The 17,161-nt window shown below is 43.0% G+C and overlaps 1 protein-coding gene across 2 annotated transcripts in view; it reads left to right on the top strand.

Annotated features, from left to right (window-relative positions):
* Gna14 (G protein subunit alpha 14) overlaps positions 1-17,161 on the top strand; it is a 194,432-nt gene that overhangs the window by 50,593 nt on the left and 126,678 nt on the right. The window contains exon 1 of one of the 2 annotated variants that reach the window (XM_074052097.1): positions 8,518-9,023. The exons of the other annotated variant lie outside the window; for it this stretch is intronic. The gene's annotated coding sequence lies outside the window, so the exon portion shown is untranslated. Of the gene's footprint in view, positions 1-8,517; positions 9,024-17,161 lie in introns of those variants that run through there. 2 annotated transcript variants of the gene reach the window in all.

Here is a 17,161-nt window from a genome sequence, read left to right as displayed (position 1 = left end):
CCAGTAGGATGACCAGTTTGTGCTATGACTGGGATTTTGGCACTTTCTTCCTTACCCTGAATTTTGGTCCTGTTTCGGATTCCCATCACTTCCTGGCTGATTTCCAGAGTTCTTCCTCAACCATTTCCCTCAAAATACAGGTTTTCCTTTATTGTTCTGATTCTTCAGGCCTGAAGGGCACCTGTAATCAACTATCTTGGATCCATCTCCAAGAATAGAATTACTGTTGTTACATAAATATGCTTTGTTTTCCCAGCCTGAAAAATATTATAAATGTTTATTCCTAAAACATCCAAGACCATAGAGCCTTATTCAAAAACATATGTTGCACTAAAATTTATATAAGTTCATTTCCTGTTGCAATAACAATTTCCATGCATTGTGCCAGGGAGAATATTCACATATTATACCTGTTTATTCCAGGTAGTGGTTAAAAGAGAAACCAATTGCTTTCAAATTTTCATAAGATTTAAAAAAAAAGTGAAGAAAAAAAACCCCAGCTTTACTAGCAAAGCTTTTTTTTGGTAAAAATTCTGAACTCTGATATCAGGATAGGAACTTGGTCATCAGTGATAGTTATTGTTTTGCATTTTGAGGAGGTAAAGGGGTGTACTCTATCTTTTCTCTTTCCTATTACTCTATTAAGTAGAAGCAGTTTTGGCATTATAATCAAACCTGAGCCTCTAATATATTTTAAACTAGAAGTTATAAAATGTTCCTCACATTTTTGGAGGTTTCAGTCCATGATCCATTTGGCCTCATTGCTTTTGGTCGTGTGTGGAGGCAGCACATCCCGGCAGAAGTGTGTGGTGTAGCAAAACTGCTCACCTTAGGACTGGCCTGTGAGAGAGAGAGATTCCACTAGGGTACTTGGGTCCCACTGTCCCTTTTCAAGGGTACACCCCTAATGACATGAAGACCTCTCTTTAGGCCCCACCTCTTAAAGGTTCCATCACCTCCCACAACACCACACTGGGGACCAAGTCTTTAACATCTGGGCCTTTGGGGACACTTAAGATCTAAACAATAGCAAAATGTATACAGTTACAAGTTTTTTGTTTTGCTCATTTTAGAAATTTAGTAATTGCCGCATGGATGGAATTGAAGGATTTTATGTTAAATGAAGTCAGTCAGGGACAGAGAAACATACCATATGTCATCAGGTATATGTGGAAGCTAAAAAAGTTGATCTCACAGAAGTGTGGAGAGTAGAATAGTGGTTGCCAGAGGCTGGGAAGTACATGAGGGTAGGTGGGGGACAGTGGAGTATGGTTAATGGCTATAGAAGTGCAGATAGATGGGAGTAAGTTTGAATGTTCTGTGGCGCTGCAGGATAGCTATGGGTTGATAATAATTGACTGTATATTTCAAAGTAGCAGGGAGAGGATTTTAAAGGTTCCCAACACAAGGAAATGATGAGTATTTGGGGTGATGGATGTGCCAGTTTCTATGAGTTCATGATTACACATGGTACACAAGTACTGAAATATCACACTTTAAACCATAAACAGATCAGGAATTAGTAAGAACTCTATGAAGAGTGGTTTTATCCTGGTTCCTTGCTTTTCACTTCAGTTTCTATAAGCAATGGGAATCTCAGATATATGCCAACAGACCTATGGTTTCCTGGATTTGAAGCAACTTTACATATTTAGGTGACTCAGAAGTGTCACTGAGCAGGAGGCACTGCCTGTGAGAAACTAGTCCAGTGCTGAGAGGAGTAGGGGTATCCAACACCAGCGCAGAGGAGGAGGGATTGACCTGGGGAGATAAGGGTATATTGTGATAACACTACACAAGAGGTCAGACATTATCACAGACCTCGGTGACGGAAGTCTCCACAGAAGTGCATTTGAGTTGAATCTGGAACAATGAATGGGACTTCAGCTTGTTCACTCAGTTAACAAATACTTTTTAAGTTCCCATGCTTTCTTAGGGATGGGGTTGCAAAGCTTGCTCAGTCAGAAGGATGCTTTGGTAGAGCCCCAATAAGTAATAGGGTTCTTTGCGGAATCCCGTAAGATATTGGTAGATTAACACAGAATGACTAAACAGGCTAAGTAGTATGCTGCTAGGTTCAGCATGGACAAAAGTTTCCATGTAGTGAAGTCAAAGGTTTTCAATAGAAAAATTTATTAGCGAAAGTTAGAATTTTATGTAGTATCGTACTCTGCTGTCTACTTGGACTATATTCTACCAGGAAGAGCACTGAGGGTGGAACCCTAGGTGAGACCAGCGTTTAAAAGCATGCTGAAGAAGACAGGTTAGAAAAAGAATCTTTGCAATTGAGGCAGAAGTTTTTCACCCAGCTACTCTGTGTGTTAGACACCATGCTGTAGATTTTGTCCTCATGCTCCCTCCTGTCTTTTAAAGTTATACAGTGATCCTTCAAGCCCACTTAGTTACAGCCTTTCTGCAAGGTTTGTCCACCAGTTCTCCAGAGAAATTCAGGCTGTGGACCCAAACGTGTTTTGCATGGTACAAATGCAGCAATCACAGAAGGAACTGAATGAGATACAGACATAATGACTGGTTGTCAAAGCACCTCTGATGGGTGATGGAATCAAATCCTGAGGAACATTTGTTGGAAGTGCTGCCAATAACTATAAAATTGTCTCCCAACAAATCAAATCAGGCTTCAAATTCAAGACTTGAAATAAGTATAAAATTGAGAATCAGCTTTCTCTCTTATTTTCCTTTCTCCTCGATTACCACCTAAAGTATACCCCAATGAGCATTGAATCTGTGGCCCACCACACAGCAGAAGCCCTCAATGTAGGATGCTGGAGGGGGAGTCCTAGGAGAAAGCAAGCACCTTTTGACAAAAGGGAGTTCTGATTTCTCTGTCAGGTCTCTAATCCTCTGTAAACAGCCAGAAAAAAACCACTTGTGCAAGACTGTGTTTTGCAAGAAGCCTTTGTCTAGGAAAAAGAAATTACTGTAAACACTGTCCTCTTTTGAAGATTTTTAAAATCAGCTTAATGAACATGGCATAATTTCAGTCACTCATAAAATTTTATCTTTTTATCGATCCCAGCATGATGTTTGTACTTGAGGCACTGAATGACATTTGTTTAGTGACACTGTCTGTAGATGACAAGCTAAAGTATAGCTGGCTTTCACAGAGGAGCATATCAACATGCAGAACATGAAGTGGCTTTGCATTTTTATGTTCAGAAGCACTTGCCATGCCGGGCATTTGTGTATGCAGTGCACTTGGTAATGCATCCGTGGACTTGAGGCCTGTCCAGGAGATAACAGCTCTCTCCTGCAGTCTCCAGGAGCACCAGCGTGCCCCTGTCCTGGAAGATAAACACAGCCCTGTGCTTGGACAGTCTTCCAAAGGACTCATATCTTGTCTTTGTCTTTTTTTTTTTCTTTAAATATCCCTAACAGTCTTGAGTGCTTTGTTCCTATCTCTCTCTTGTCAAACATGGTTGCAATTTGAATTTTGCCACAGTGAAATTCATTTCCTGTCTGTGCTGTTGTCCAGACTTCCTTTATCACAAGACAAGCCTGTCAAGTGATAGCACAGGTTAGTTGAGAGCAGCAGGAAGCAAGCAGGAAATGAGAAGTGCGGTGTGTTGTGATCTCACAATCAGCATTGTGCTTTGGCAACAACAGTCCAGAAGGGAGTGGCCTGATGGCTGCATAAAAGGAGGGGCTTCCAGGCAGAATCCCACTGCTGCCCCCTCCTACTCGTGAGCTCTTAGGGTCAAGGAGATAACTACTGTTTTCATCTTCTTTGTGTGTGTGTGTGTGTGTGTGTGTGTGTTACTCGCTCAGCACAGAGCACATGAAAAGAAAGGCCTCCATGGATGGTTGCTGTCATTTAACTGAACAAGAGCTAGGAAGAAGCATGGAACGCATTTGTCACAAAAGATCCTCCTCTGTGCTCATGTAGCTGTGACACTCATTTGGGGTGGGGAAGCAACCCTCACCCCAATCTGTAGTTCATCTACTTAGTCTCTTCTAATCCCTGATGTGCTATATCAAGGAATGATTCCAACATTAATTTAACAAATATTCAACAAGCATTAGCTGTGTACTGCTGGAACACGCCATGGGGGGGGTGGGGAATGCAAATATAAAAGATGTCACAACAGTGGCAAATGGTGGACCAGGGCTTTGTAACATGGCACACAGCTACATCACACAGTGTTTCATAATTGGAGCCAAGCGAGGAGAGTAGCAAGGAGTTGTGATGGTTCAGATGTAGTCAGAGGACTTCATGTAAAAGTTGAAATTTGAGCTAGACACTGAATAATGGTGGGAATTCTGGGGAATGCATGTCAGGCAGAGTAAGGTCACATGAAAGCCTTAGTTTAAATCTCCAGGCTTATACATAAAATGCAGGTCACTTTGTTTCTGTTCCAAAAGACATACTGTGTTCTGATTCTTGTAACATGTTGATACTTCTTTGCTTTATACAAAAAGAGTTCTCTGCAGTAGACATGGAGGTGCAGGCGGTACTTGCCAGTTCATGGTGGAGGCACTGTCACTGACCAGAGACTTGAGCAAACCTGGTCGGACCAAGGTCAATTTCAAGGTCTTCTACTCTAACAAACGTTACAGCTTAGTTATAATTTGAGAGAGGGCTTCCTATTACTGCTGAGAAATCTTTCAGTTCCCTTAACCTTTCCTAGACACCAGTTAATCCATTGCATTTTCAAATTGTGCCTGGGATCTCTTTTCAAAACTCGGAGACTAGGGAAAAAGACATTTTCCCAAGACTTGTTAGGACAGTAGCTTTTTGGGTGTCATTTCAAGCTGTTCTGAACCCAAAACACTCATAACTACCTAAAACTTGGGATGTGAAACACATTGTGGTTTCTTTAGTTCTTGTCCTGTGTAGGCCAGCTGGAGACCAGAGAAGCAGGACAGTCCATGGAAACTTGCCTTTCTTCCCACCACTGTAAGCCAATGTAGTCTGGGGGCCTCACGTTCCTCTGAATTTTTGCTTTTTCCTCTTCAGCAGGGAAGACATGATCCCCATCTTGGAATAGAAATGTTGAATGTATCTGGAAAGTCACTGGACTAGGTTCAAGTAAGGGGCCTGTCCTGGTCTCTAAACTCCCATCCTTATTCTCAAGACTGTCTGTCAGGCATGTCGCTGCTGAATTGTTCTCTTTAAAACACTTTCCCTTACCTCTCACCATTTCCCATTAACTTAGTCTGTGCAAAGATGTAATCTCAACCCTTCCCAACCAACCATGTCCCTTCCTTGTGCTATAGTGATTCCACCACACGAGGCCTTGCTTGTGCAGGAACCTTTTAGATTCTGATACATCAGGCAAGAATCTTTGTTTGTTTGTGTCATACTCTAGGTACCCCATGCTAATCTCAAACTTGGGATCTCTCTGTCTCTGACTCCAGAGTGCTGGGATTATAGGTGTGTACCACCTCACCAGCCTACAGATACTTTGTAAATGGTGAACAACTGTACAATATAAGGTGGCTTCAGCATTATCACACCTCTTCATGTGCTCTCTAGGTGACAGTAAAAAAAGCTCCTTAAAGCAAGCTTTTGTAAACTATGTGCATATGTGGCCTGCACTTACTTTTATTTATTTAATTTTTTATTCATATGTGCATACAATGTTTGGGTCATTACTCCCCCCTGCCCCCACCCCTCCCTTACCCCCCAACCCTCTCCCTCTCCCCCCCACCCCCTCGATACCCAGCAGAAACTATTTTGCCCTTATCTCTAATTTTGTTGAAGAGAGAGCATAAGCAATAATAGGAAGGAACAAGGGTTTTTGCTAGTTGAGATAAGGATAGCTATACAGGGCATTGACTCACATTGATTTCCTGTGCATGTGTGTTACCTTCTAGGTTAATTCTTTTTGATCTAACCTTTTCTCTAGTTCCTGGTCCCCTTCTCCTATTGGCCTCAGTTGCTTTTAAGGTATCTGCTTTAGTTTCTCTGTGTTAAGGGCAACAAATGCTAGCTACTTTTTTAGGTGTCTTACCTATCCTCATACCTTCCTTGTGTGCTCTCACTTTTATCATGTGCTCAAAGTCCAATCCCATTGTTGTGTTTGCCCTTGATCTAATGTCCACATATGAGGGAGAACATACAATTTTTGGTCTTTGGGGCCAGGCTAACCTCACTCGGAATGATGTTCTCCAATTCCATCCATTTACCAGTGAATGATAACATTTCATTCTTCTTCATGGCTGCGTAAAATTCCATTGTGTATAGATACCACATTTTCTTGATCCATTCGTCAGTGGTGGGGCATCTTGGCTGTTTCCATAACTTGGCTATTGTGAACAGTGCTGCAATAAACATGGGTGTGCAGGTGCCTCTGGAGTAACCTGTGTCACATTCTTTTGGGTATATCCCCAAGAGTGGTATTGCTGGATCAAATGGTAGATCAATGTTTAGCTTTTTAAGTAGCCTCCAAATTTTTTTCCAGAGTGGTTGTACTAGTTTACATTCCCACCAACAGTGTAAGAGGGTTCCTTTTTCCCTGCATCCTCACCAACACCTGTTGGTGGTGGTGTTGCTAATGATGGCTATTCTAACAGGGGTGAGGTGCACTTACTTTTCTTTCCTCTTTTCTTTGGAATGTGTAGTTGGATAACATAGTTGAAAGAGAGTAGTTTGTAGAAAAGAGTGCTTGTGAAGGATGTCTTGTGACAGATCTGATCTGAGCTTAAGAATGTAGACAGACACATTGCTGTCCACTTCAAACAGCTCATCCATCCCCGCTCTTCTTCCCCCATGAGGCTTTGTATCCATTTCAGTCTTCAAAAGTCAGGAGTGTTAGCTATGTGTGGTAGTGTACGTCTATAATCCCAGTAGTTGGGAAGCTGAGGTAGGAGGGTCACAAGTTTAGGGACAGCCTGGGCTACATAGTGAGATCCTATCTTAAAAAAAAAAAAAAAGGAAGAAAGAAAGAAAGGAGGAAGGGAAGGGAGGAAGGAAGGGAGACAGAGACAGAGAGAGGGAGAGAGAGAGAGAAAGGAAGAAATATTAGGAGATAAGATTTTTCATGCAAAGTACCGTTTTGTCTGTCTCTGTAATTGGAGGTAATAGCACCACCTTGCTCCTCATGGTTTTGTGTGTTCCTAAACGGTTAATGTCTAATAATACACAAAACAAAATAAAGTGCTAATGAAATACAGAATTATAGTCCATCTGTTATTAAGAGCATAGGGATTTTATTTTATTTTTTTTACAAATGAATCAAAGGACAAAATTAGAAGTTGACCAACAGGCTTATAAATGTGGCTCCCTCTCTCCCAAAGAGACCTCCTCCCTGCCCTCTGCTCCTAGATTCAGTAATTCCTTTGTCTTCTCTTGATTATCAAACTTATCCTAGCCTAGGAAGAAAACTCTGCACGACGGCATTGTGAGACAGTCAGCCTGTCTCCTGGTCAGATCCCAGACCTTTGTTTGATTAGAGTACTGATCAGCTGCCTGCTCGTACTTGTTACTAAGGCAGGTGCGGCCCAGGGATGGTTTCTCAAGGTGCTTGTACTTCAGAAAGGGCAGTAAAAACAGGAGTATTGAGTATTATATGATAAGGAGGCCAGTGACATAAAATAACACATATGTCTGTTAAAGCTCAAAAAGAGAAAGAAATATTGTTTCCGATACAGAAGAATCAAGAATTTATGAAGGGTTGTAGACAATCAGGGATTAGAAATTTTTCAAATGACCGAGCTGCTAACTTAATGAGAAAGGCAGGCTAGTGTAGTGCTATAGGGAATGGTGACGACTAGGGTAACTTGCATAAGGTAAGCTCTTCCCTAAATGGATGGCCACTACTTAGGCAAAACCAACGGTTGCCACGTAGGAAAGCGTTCACAAAGTGGCCAGGTCTTACTTTATGAGAATCTAGAAATCCACTTTGTTGGGCAAATCTTGTAATTTTTACAGCTATTAAAAGCAAGCTAAGATCCCATGAAGGTAAACACAGGAAAACAGTCACAGGGTTATTAGTTTACAGCCTCCGACTTAAATGTTAGGAGATGGACTCAGGCACCCTAGGGCATAGGACATGCATGAGCAAGAAACCCAAGTAGCTCACAGAAAGCTGGAACGTTGATTGCTGAGGGACAATGGAGAGAATCCATGTGAAGAGCAGGCCAGAGGACCTCAAATGCCAGAGACGAGTTTTGAAACTATCCTGCCACAGTGGGGAGCCAATGAAGGCTTTTGAGGGAGTGCATTTACTGAATGAGTGACCATCTGGACCACCCTGAGAGGCATGTTAGGTCAGAGCAGCTGGGTCCTGTATTGTGTACCACTGCGTTGTGTGACTCATGTAAGTCATACCTGTACCCCAACACCTGAGGCAGAGGTGTGTTAGTTTATGACCTTCATTTAACAGATGAGAAGAAAGGCTGGTGGGGGTCCAGGAAGCTGGGTCCATTCAACTAGGTGGGAAGGAGTCAGAATTTGACCCAGGGACATTTGATTCTAAAGCCTGGATTGATAGCCCTTCTGGTGCTCCTAGATTATGGGGGGGAGGGGGAGAAAGAGAGGGAAGGAGAGAGGAAGGAGAGAGAGAGAAAAGAAGAAGAGGGAATTTATTGAATTCTTTTGAGTAATTCTATCTTCCTATAATTTCACACCGGTTACTCAAAGATCTGAATAAAAATGGAGTATTCCCATCCATCCAGCTCCCTAGGCAATCTGACAGATGGGTGGAGTGCCGGCTGCAGGAAGTGTGGCTGTTACAATTCACTTGGAAACACAGGGCAGTTATGATTGCTGGAGTGCCATGTCTGCCTTCCTGGAGGGATTCGTTCAAGGTTCCGACCGATACTTTCCTCTTCCTGGAGAAGATCGTGGAATCTCTAGCTCCACAGCCAGGCCTGGCATATCGTCTGTGCTGCAGCACGTTTTAGATGTTTAAAAATAACTTGAATGTGTGTAGCATACCGTTCTTCTTCAGCTGCTTGGCCTGTGGTTTTCTTGTCAACACGTAAGATAAAGTGTAGGATGCACTTGAGTTCTAGAATCTCACTTCTCTGAAAGTGAGCTGATGTGGAGGACGCTGGTGCAGGTAAGTGACAGTGTCTCGCTAATCTTACTTTGTGTACGTGTGAGTGGCCTGGGGACTCTTTTGCTTGCCCTGTGAATCTGTGCTTCTTGGAAGGAGGTGTCTTCCCTCACCCTGTGCTAGGTTCCGCCTTCTGAGGCAGAAACTGGTTCCTGTGCCTGAGACAACCATGAGCAAATGTGTGGGACACCAGCACTGAACATGTGACATCAGTGCTGTCATGAGAAGTGCAGGACATCTGAAGGCAGATTCATGCTACTAGGAATTGTGCTGACCACGTGTATCCTTGCGTCCTGCTGCTTTTGCTGTGAATCTTACCAGTGCACCTTCAACTGAACACACTGGTTTCCTTCAGTGCAAAACCTGAGCTGGGAAACCTTATTTCACAGGGAGACATTGCTTAGGAATTGTCCAGAAAGGGTGAGGAAAATGGCAGGGCATTTGCTGCATTTACAACTCACATTGTGCTGGTTTCTGTATCCGTTGGGAGGAGGAGGGATATTGAACTTTCCACCCTTCTAACCTCAGCGTCTGCTGGGATTATAGACATGCACCACAACACTCACTTCTGGTTTTACTCTTGTCTCTTACTTACTGGTTTTTGGTTGTAAAAGTCACTGTTTACAGAACATCACTTTAGGAAGGTAAGTTCTTGGTACTGAAGGCAGTAATTCTGGATGGCCATAATTAAATTCGAGTGTGAATTTAATGTCCAAGGGACAGCATGCCTATGCAGGCACCTCCAGCTCTCTGTGCTACTTTAGGTCACTTATAGTTTTCCCAGTGTGTACTGACTACAGATAATAACCTGAAAGCAGAGAAAAAAGGCCATACCCAGCTTCCCTCACTGCTTCTTCACCCTACATGAACAAACAACCCATCCCCTTCCAATAAACGTGCAGCTATAAAGACAAGGCTGACTCATGCTGTGACTTCAGGGAATGAAATATGAGTGATGCCTAAACCCTGAAGACCAGGGACTGAACAAAGAATGTTCTTTGCTCTTCCAGGAATCCCTACATCCTAATAAGAACCTAACTCACTCTGTTTCATGTGAATAAAAATTCTAGGTCAAAGTCAAATTAATTGGTAATGCTAACAGTTTGTTTATTAAGGCAGATACAGTCAAACAGCTTTGCCTTTGAGAAGCTCAAAGAAATGAAGTGGCCTGGCCCATCCGGTAGGTAAACTACCCATGTAATTGATTATTTGCTCATAAGATTAGGGGAACTTGCAAGAAATGTGCCTGTGAAAAGCAGTGGTCCTAAAAGCTTCTGAACATTTTATGACTCCAAGCTTGATATTTAAAATATAATGGTGAATCTGGAGAAAGGGAAGAAAGGTGCCTTTGAATGCAACCATCAAAGCAAACTCCTCTCCTTTTAGCTTTTCTGGCATTTGGCTCTTCTTTTATATGTATATGTTTTATTTGTTGTTTTTGGTGTTTTTAGACAGTCCAGGTTGGCCTCACATTTGAGTTTTTAACCTTTGGAGTGCTAAGATTCCTGGCCTGTGCCACCGTGCTTAGTTTCTTGGCTTTTTAAAATGTGGCTGGTATGTGGCTCTGCCATGGTGTCCCAGACGCTTTTAGGCAGGGGAATAAGATGTTGAAAGCATATTCCTCTTTGGAAGCTGTCACTGTGACTATAATGTTCAGTACAACACAGTAAGCATTCAATTTATATTTGTGGGCAGAGAAAGCTGCTGATTTTGCCTGGGCGGCCTCAGAAAGACTTCCTGGGGCTGAGGCAACCTCTGAACAGACTCAGGTGTGACAGTGGGAGGCTGTCACCTGACTCGGGAGGGCACTCTGACTGATGTCTGTGCTAAGTGTCTTTCTAGCTTGGACACTTATACATAATCTGAGTTCCTGTTTGCCTGCTCCTCTCGGTGCAATCTCATCCTAGCTTCTCTCTAGTCTGATTAAAGGCTTTGGTTCAACTTTTCCACATCCTCTCCACCTAGTTTTATCCATTTGGCCCTTTAGTTCTTAACTAGGCCTCTGCTTACCTTGCTGCTTTGTTCCTGGGGAAAAGCATTGTGCAAAACATAAAATTCCTACAGATTTCCTTAGTCATGCTCTGTTAGAGTCAAGAAATCACCAAATCCTTCTTGCTACTTTCATGGTCCACATTCATTTAGAAAATATAGGACTGTGGTTACAAGCAACAGTCACCAGCTTACGTAAGCAAAGAAAGATATTCATTGAAGGCTATTAGCTTCTAAAAGATGTCCACATTGGAATCTCTGAAACCTGTTGTCCTAGTCTGTTTTCTGTTCCTATAACAAAATACCTAAAACTAGGTAATTTATAAAGAATAGATGTTTATTATAGCACATGGTTTTGGAGTTTGGGAAGTCCAAGAGCTTGGTTCCAGCATCTGGGGATCTGATGAGAGCTTTCTTCATGCACTATGACATGGTGGAGGGCACATGGTAAGACAGAGCTAGTGCTGATTTCCTCTTCTTTTAAATCTACTAATCCCATCATGGGGGCCCCACCCTCATGACCTCATTTAATTCTAATTATGTCCAAACTCCATCAACATATGAATTTGAGAGTTAAGCTTCCAACACATGTACTTTTGGGGGGCACGTAAGTGTGAATGCCACCTTCCCCAGCAAAAGGGACTTTGCAGCTAGGATGAGGATTTTGAATTGGGGAAGAATCCTTTATTAACTAAGTAGAACCCGCATAATCACAGGGAACTTGTAAGAGGGATATAGAAGTGTTGAAGTCTGAGCAGTAGTGATAACAGAAGTGGACATCAGAGAGACAGGGATTTGAAGATGTTGCTGGTTTTGAAGATAGAGGAAGAAGCCACAGGCAAGGAAAAGAGGCAAGGAATAATTTCTCCCTTGGGGCCTCCAAAAGTCAGACAGCCCCACCAACCCTTGGCTTCAGGACTTTTGACCTCTAGAACTGAAAGAATTCATGTGTGTATATGTATGTTTGGTAGTACTGGGGTTTGAACTCAGGCCCTCACTTTAGCTAGGTAGGTGCTCTACCACTTAAGCCACTCTGCCAGCCCTGTGTTGGGTATTTTTGAAATAGGATCTCAAGAACTATTTGCCCGGTGCTGAATTCAAACCATGATCCTCCTGATCTCTGCCTCCCAAGTAGCTATCATTACAGGCGTGAGGCACCCAGCTATGCATATGATTTAATTGAGGTTAATTCACAACAAAACCAACTACCTCAAAGTAGCAATTCAGTGGCTGTCAGCACATTCACTGGGCAGCCATCACTCTGTGTAATTCCCTAGCACTGTTCATCACCCCTAAGCAACTCCACACTCGTTACATCGCTGCCCTCCCTGCCTCTCTCCTCCCTCCCCAGGTCTTCAGCAACCTATGTTCTGTCTCTGTGGATTTGTCAACTCTGGACATTCCATCTAAATGGAATCACACAATATGTGACCTTTTGTGTCTTGTTTCTCTCATTAGCATAACATTAAAGGTTAATCCACACAGCAGCATAGGCTAGTCCTTCATTCCTTTTATGTGCTGAAAAATACTTGATCGTATGCACACACCACAACTTCTTTATCCATCCATTCACTGGCAGACAGTTGGGCTGACTCTGTATTTTGGTGATTGTACACAGTGCTGCTGTAAACGCATGTGACTAGTTTAACCGCTTTCAGTTATGTGTATCCTAGGAGTGGACTGACTGGGTCCTGTGGCAGTTCATGTTTTAAGGCCTCAGACTGAGAGATAAATCTGGAATTACAAATGAGAAAGACATGACAAAGGAGGAGTAAAAAGACATAGGGCCTATCAATAGAGGCATGCTGTGTGAGAAAAAGAAGGTGATAATTCTATTCTGCACTGGTTACACCATACTTTAGCTAAGGAATTCTATTTTGTGCCCTATTCTTTGCGAGACACTCAGGCAAAGTAGAAGGAGGATAGAATCGTGCCATTGGAGTAATTGTCAGAGAAATGGCTGGAGGGTGTTGAGGAAAGTGCAGTGATGGGGAGAGACCCAGGAAAAACATGCTAAGCAAGGTTAACGTTGATCATTCAGCTTAAGTCAGTGCTGCTCTCTTGGTAAAGGACCATCCTCCTCTGCCGGCACAGGGCAAGAGGTTCTCACAGCAGAGATTTTTTTTTTTTTTTTTAGGAAAAAGGAAAGCTTCTGCTTTGTTTTCAGAATGTCTGTGGCTGCAGCTTCTCAAAATAATCAGCTCAAATCCCTCTTATTTTATTGTTGGGATGCCACTGTGGTCTCCCACAGGCATAGTTTGGAGTGCTGTATTCAGGTCTCACATGCACTCTTCCTTCTGTAAATTCTGAGAGTCCCCCTCAACCTCACAGGCTTTGGAGTCTGGGATGTCTGGCTCTTCCTAGGACCACTTCAACTACGATGTGGCTTGAATGGGGTCACCCTGGAGACAGTGAGTTGGGGTTAATCATAAGCTGCCATGATGTTTGCTCTCTGCTGCAAGAGAAGCCACTCTGGTGTATACCAGACTCAGTTCTCCACATAAGTAAAATATTGTTCATACATGTTCTTCCTAGAGTAGGGAGTGCTTCCTTGAAAGTGATATGCACATACAATTTACAGGTGCAGTGTAATCTGAAGTTCATCTGTAAAGATGGCTGTAAGTCCATATTCCAAATAATCTCCATTATAAATTTGGATTTCTTGATCAAATTTGGCTGGCAGATGCAGATCTTAGTGTCATCTTTAATTAGCAGTTTCCTGGCATTGGTTCAGCCCCTGGGACACTTTGTGAGGGTCAGATTAGTTGAAACTGAATACTATATCCCATAAATCCTGTAACACTCACATTGCAGTGTATCACAGTGAGCCAAATGGGCACGAGCACATGAGTCCCACACTGTCCTCTCCTGCTCTGAGTCACGGCATTTGATTTCCTCCTTTCCTCAGGATGCCTTTTACACAATATCATGGGAGGTCATCTATCAGATGGACCCAGTAAGAGTAACTGTTTTAGATTTCATATTTTTTGATAAAATTAGCACAAACAGAAGTCTTGTACTTTCTTCCTAATGGTCACTGGAGCAGCTTATTTGTTCCCTGGATGACACACTGCCGTAGTTTGGAGCTAACATGCTCCCCAAAGGTCATGTGTTAAAAGGCTCAGTCTCCAGCTTGGCACTATCGGGAAGTGGAGGAACCTTTAAGAGGAGGGTTTACAGGGAGGCTTTAGGTCATTGGGGGTATGCTTTCAGAGGGGATTGGGGGATATTGGTCTCTTCTTTCCTCTCTTTGCTTCCTGGCCACCATAAGGTGAGCAGCTTGCTCCACCACGCACTGCTGCCATTATGTTCTGTGCCAACACAGTCCCAAAGCAACACAGTCCATAGCTGACTGTCCTCTGAAATAATGAGCCAAATAAACCTTTTCTCTTTTTAACCTAATTATCTCAGGTGTTTGTTATAGCAAAGAAAGCTAATACCCACGCTTCCGGTCCACTGAAAACCTTGCTACTCAAGTGTAGTCCCCAGACCAGCCTGAAATACGTCTAGAAATGCTGGTTTCCAATCCAACCCCAGGCCTACTGAGTCACAGTTTGCATTTTGGCAGAGCCCAGGTGACTAGGTTGCACAGAAAAGCTTTAGAAGCACTGGTAAAGGGGCTGACCAAGGAGCATTTTGGGGAGGAAGTTGGAGGGCAGGCAACATGAAAGAAGATAATGGAAATTCCCTTCAGAACCTGTGATTATGAGACACAGCATCTTACCTTACTCTCACTCAGAAGTAGGGCAAATGCAGCCAAATAGAACTAATCTGAAAGATTAGGGGGAAAAAAAAAGTCCCAACCTCTCAACCAGCATGATAAAACAAAAATGATGAAATTCCCAAACAGACGTTTACTGGAATTTCATAACCTTACAGAGAGTCATTTGTTTTGGAATCTGGAGTCAGGGGAATCCAGATTTCCCGAATTGGTGTTTCATGTGGCCAGAGCTTCTCTGCTGTACCAGCTGAAGTGCTAATGAGTGGCTTTAGTTGAAAGCTTGCTTTCTTCCTTGTTTTCTTTTTATCCTTTCCCAACTAACTCAGTCTTTAAGGCTGGCCTCCATTTCCTGAGCAAATACACAATACAAAGGCTATGTTGTCTCTTCTTTGGGGAATTAGGCCCATTAGAGATAGGGTGAGGCTCTTGTGCTAGTCCAAGGGTCCTAGCAGTGCATCAGTGAGTGCTGTGGGCAGTCTCTCAGCATCCATTTAGATGCAATTTGAGCAAAACAAATATAGGTGCTGGCACTGCAGAAGTCAGTAGGGATTCTGATTTAGCATGGCTGCCTGGAGGTGTGAGAACAGAGTTCTTCTGGTTAGTGGAATTTCCAGCAACACAACCAGCCACTTTTAAGTACCTCCTAGAGACTGCTCAGTAACCTGAGAATACAAAGATAAGCAGGACCACACTCCTGACTTTACAGAGCCCAATATCTTGTGGAAAAGAGAGACATGGCTAATAGGCAACCCCAGACGCATCATGCAACAAGAGAAATATACAGGAGGTGTCAGGGACAAGAGTGAAACAAATGATTACATCTTGTGGCAGCTGGGATGTGGGATCAAATAGGATTGTGATTAAGAAAAAATCCAGTGTTATTGTCAGATGTAACAGAGGGAAGAAAAAGAAATCCAGATAAAACTGCTCAAGCAAGATGGACGAGTGAATGGGCGTTGAGTGATAGATGTTCAAGGGATAGATAGACAGGATCTCAGAAAGTCAAATGAACAGGGGATAAGGAGGCTGTACTTTATCCTGATGGGAAAACTAACAAATGCAGCTGCAGTGGGAAGGAGTGAGAGGGAAAGGCTGATGAATTTATGAGGAAGATGGGAGGAAAATGGATTTGAAACTAAAGCTGAGGAAGAGCACAGCCTCGGAAACCTGCCTCCATTCTACACTGTAATTGAGTCGCAGCAGAAGGTGAAATCATTTTGCAGTTGCTTTGGGGCTTTCACGTGCTCAGTAGGATCAATCCAGGGTTGGAAGCTTTGGGTGCCAAACACTGGGAGGTGAAAGGACAGTGGCACTGAAAGAACGGTTAAGTGATAGGACGCGTGATCTGGGATGCATAGGGAAAAAATGGGGGCTGGAGGTGTGGCTCAAGTGGTAGACTATGTGCCTAACTGACAGAAGGCCCCGAGTTCAAACTCCAGGCTACTACCAACCAAAAGTAAACAACAACAACAAAGAAAGAAGCGGGAGGGGTGACTGTGTTTGAAGAACAATGTGATTTGAGGAATCCAAGGTATTTCTAAGCTTGGTTGCTGAGCTGATCTGAAGCTGTGCTTAGAGAGTAGGATGTTACAATTTCAGGTTTCAGACATGGAAGGTTCCAGTGTGTGGCAAGGCCTGAGGGCCCAGATTTCCCACACACATCTTTTTCTATGGATTTATTGAAGGTGACAACAAATGTTATTGGGGGCTTCTAACAAGGGTTCACCAGAGTATGGGTGGCATGGCTGTTTCCTCCAGGATCTCAGGCACTCTGAGTCCTAAGGATTCTGTGATGGGCCAAACTGTGAGAACAGGAGCCACTGTCACTTGAGATTCAACCTCAGAAACCTGCCTTGTTCTTTAAGCATTTACTTCCTCAAGGAGAGACTGACTGGGTTGACTTTATCTACTGATTGATTATTAGTTAATTATTTTTGCAGTACTGGGCTTGAGCTTGGGGGCAGACACTTTTTCACTTCAGTCATGCCTCTAAACCTCTTGCTTTTAGTTTATCAGATAGGGTCTTGTGCTTTTGCTCAGGCTGACCTTGGATACTAATTCTCTCTTCTCCACCTCCAGGGTGGCTAGAATTATATGTGCATGCACCACCATTCCTGGCCCAGACTGGGTTGATTTTGCCAGTCCTCACACCAAAGTCTTTTGGATCATATTTCCTTTGAAAGTGGACTTCCCTTGTGTCTAATCAATGTGTAGACATTTGACACCAGGGCAATTTTTTTGTGGTGGAAAACCCCTGTTGGTATTTCATGCATGGATTGGCTCATGTTATTTTTTCAACAACCTTGTAAGGTATAGTTATTGTATCCACTTTCCATCCTCTCTAAGGCACAGAGAGGTTAAATAACTTGCCTAGCTTGTACATAGCTAGGAAATGGCTGTAACAGTAAATCTGGCTTCGGATTCTATGCCT

The sequence above is a fragment of the Castor canadensis genome, chromosome 13 (genome assembly GCF_047511655.1).
Source record: "Castor canadensis chromosome 13, mCasCan1.hap1v2, whole genome shotgun sequence".
NCBI classification, from domain to species: Eukaryota; Metazoa; Chordata; class Mammalia; order Rodentia; family Castoridae; genus Castor; species Castor canadensis.
This window is presented reverse-complemented; position numbering and strand designations above follow the sequence as displayed.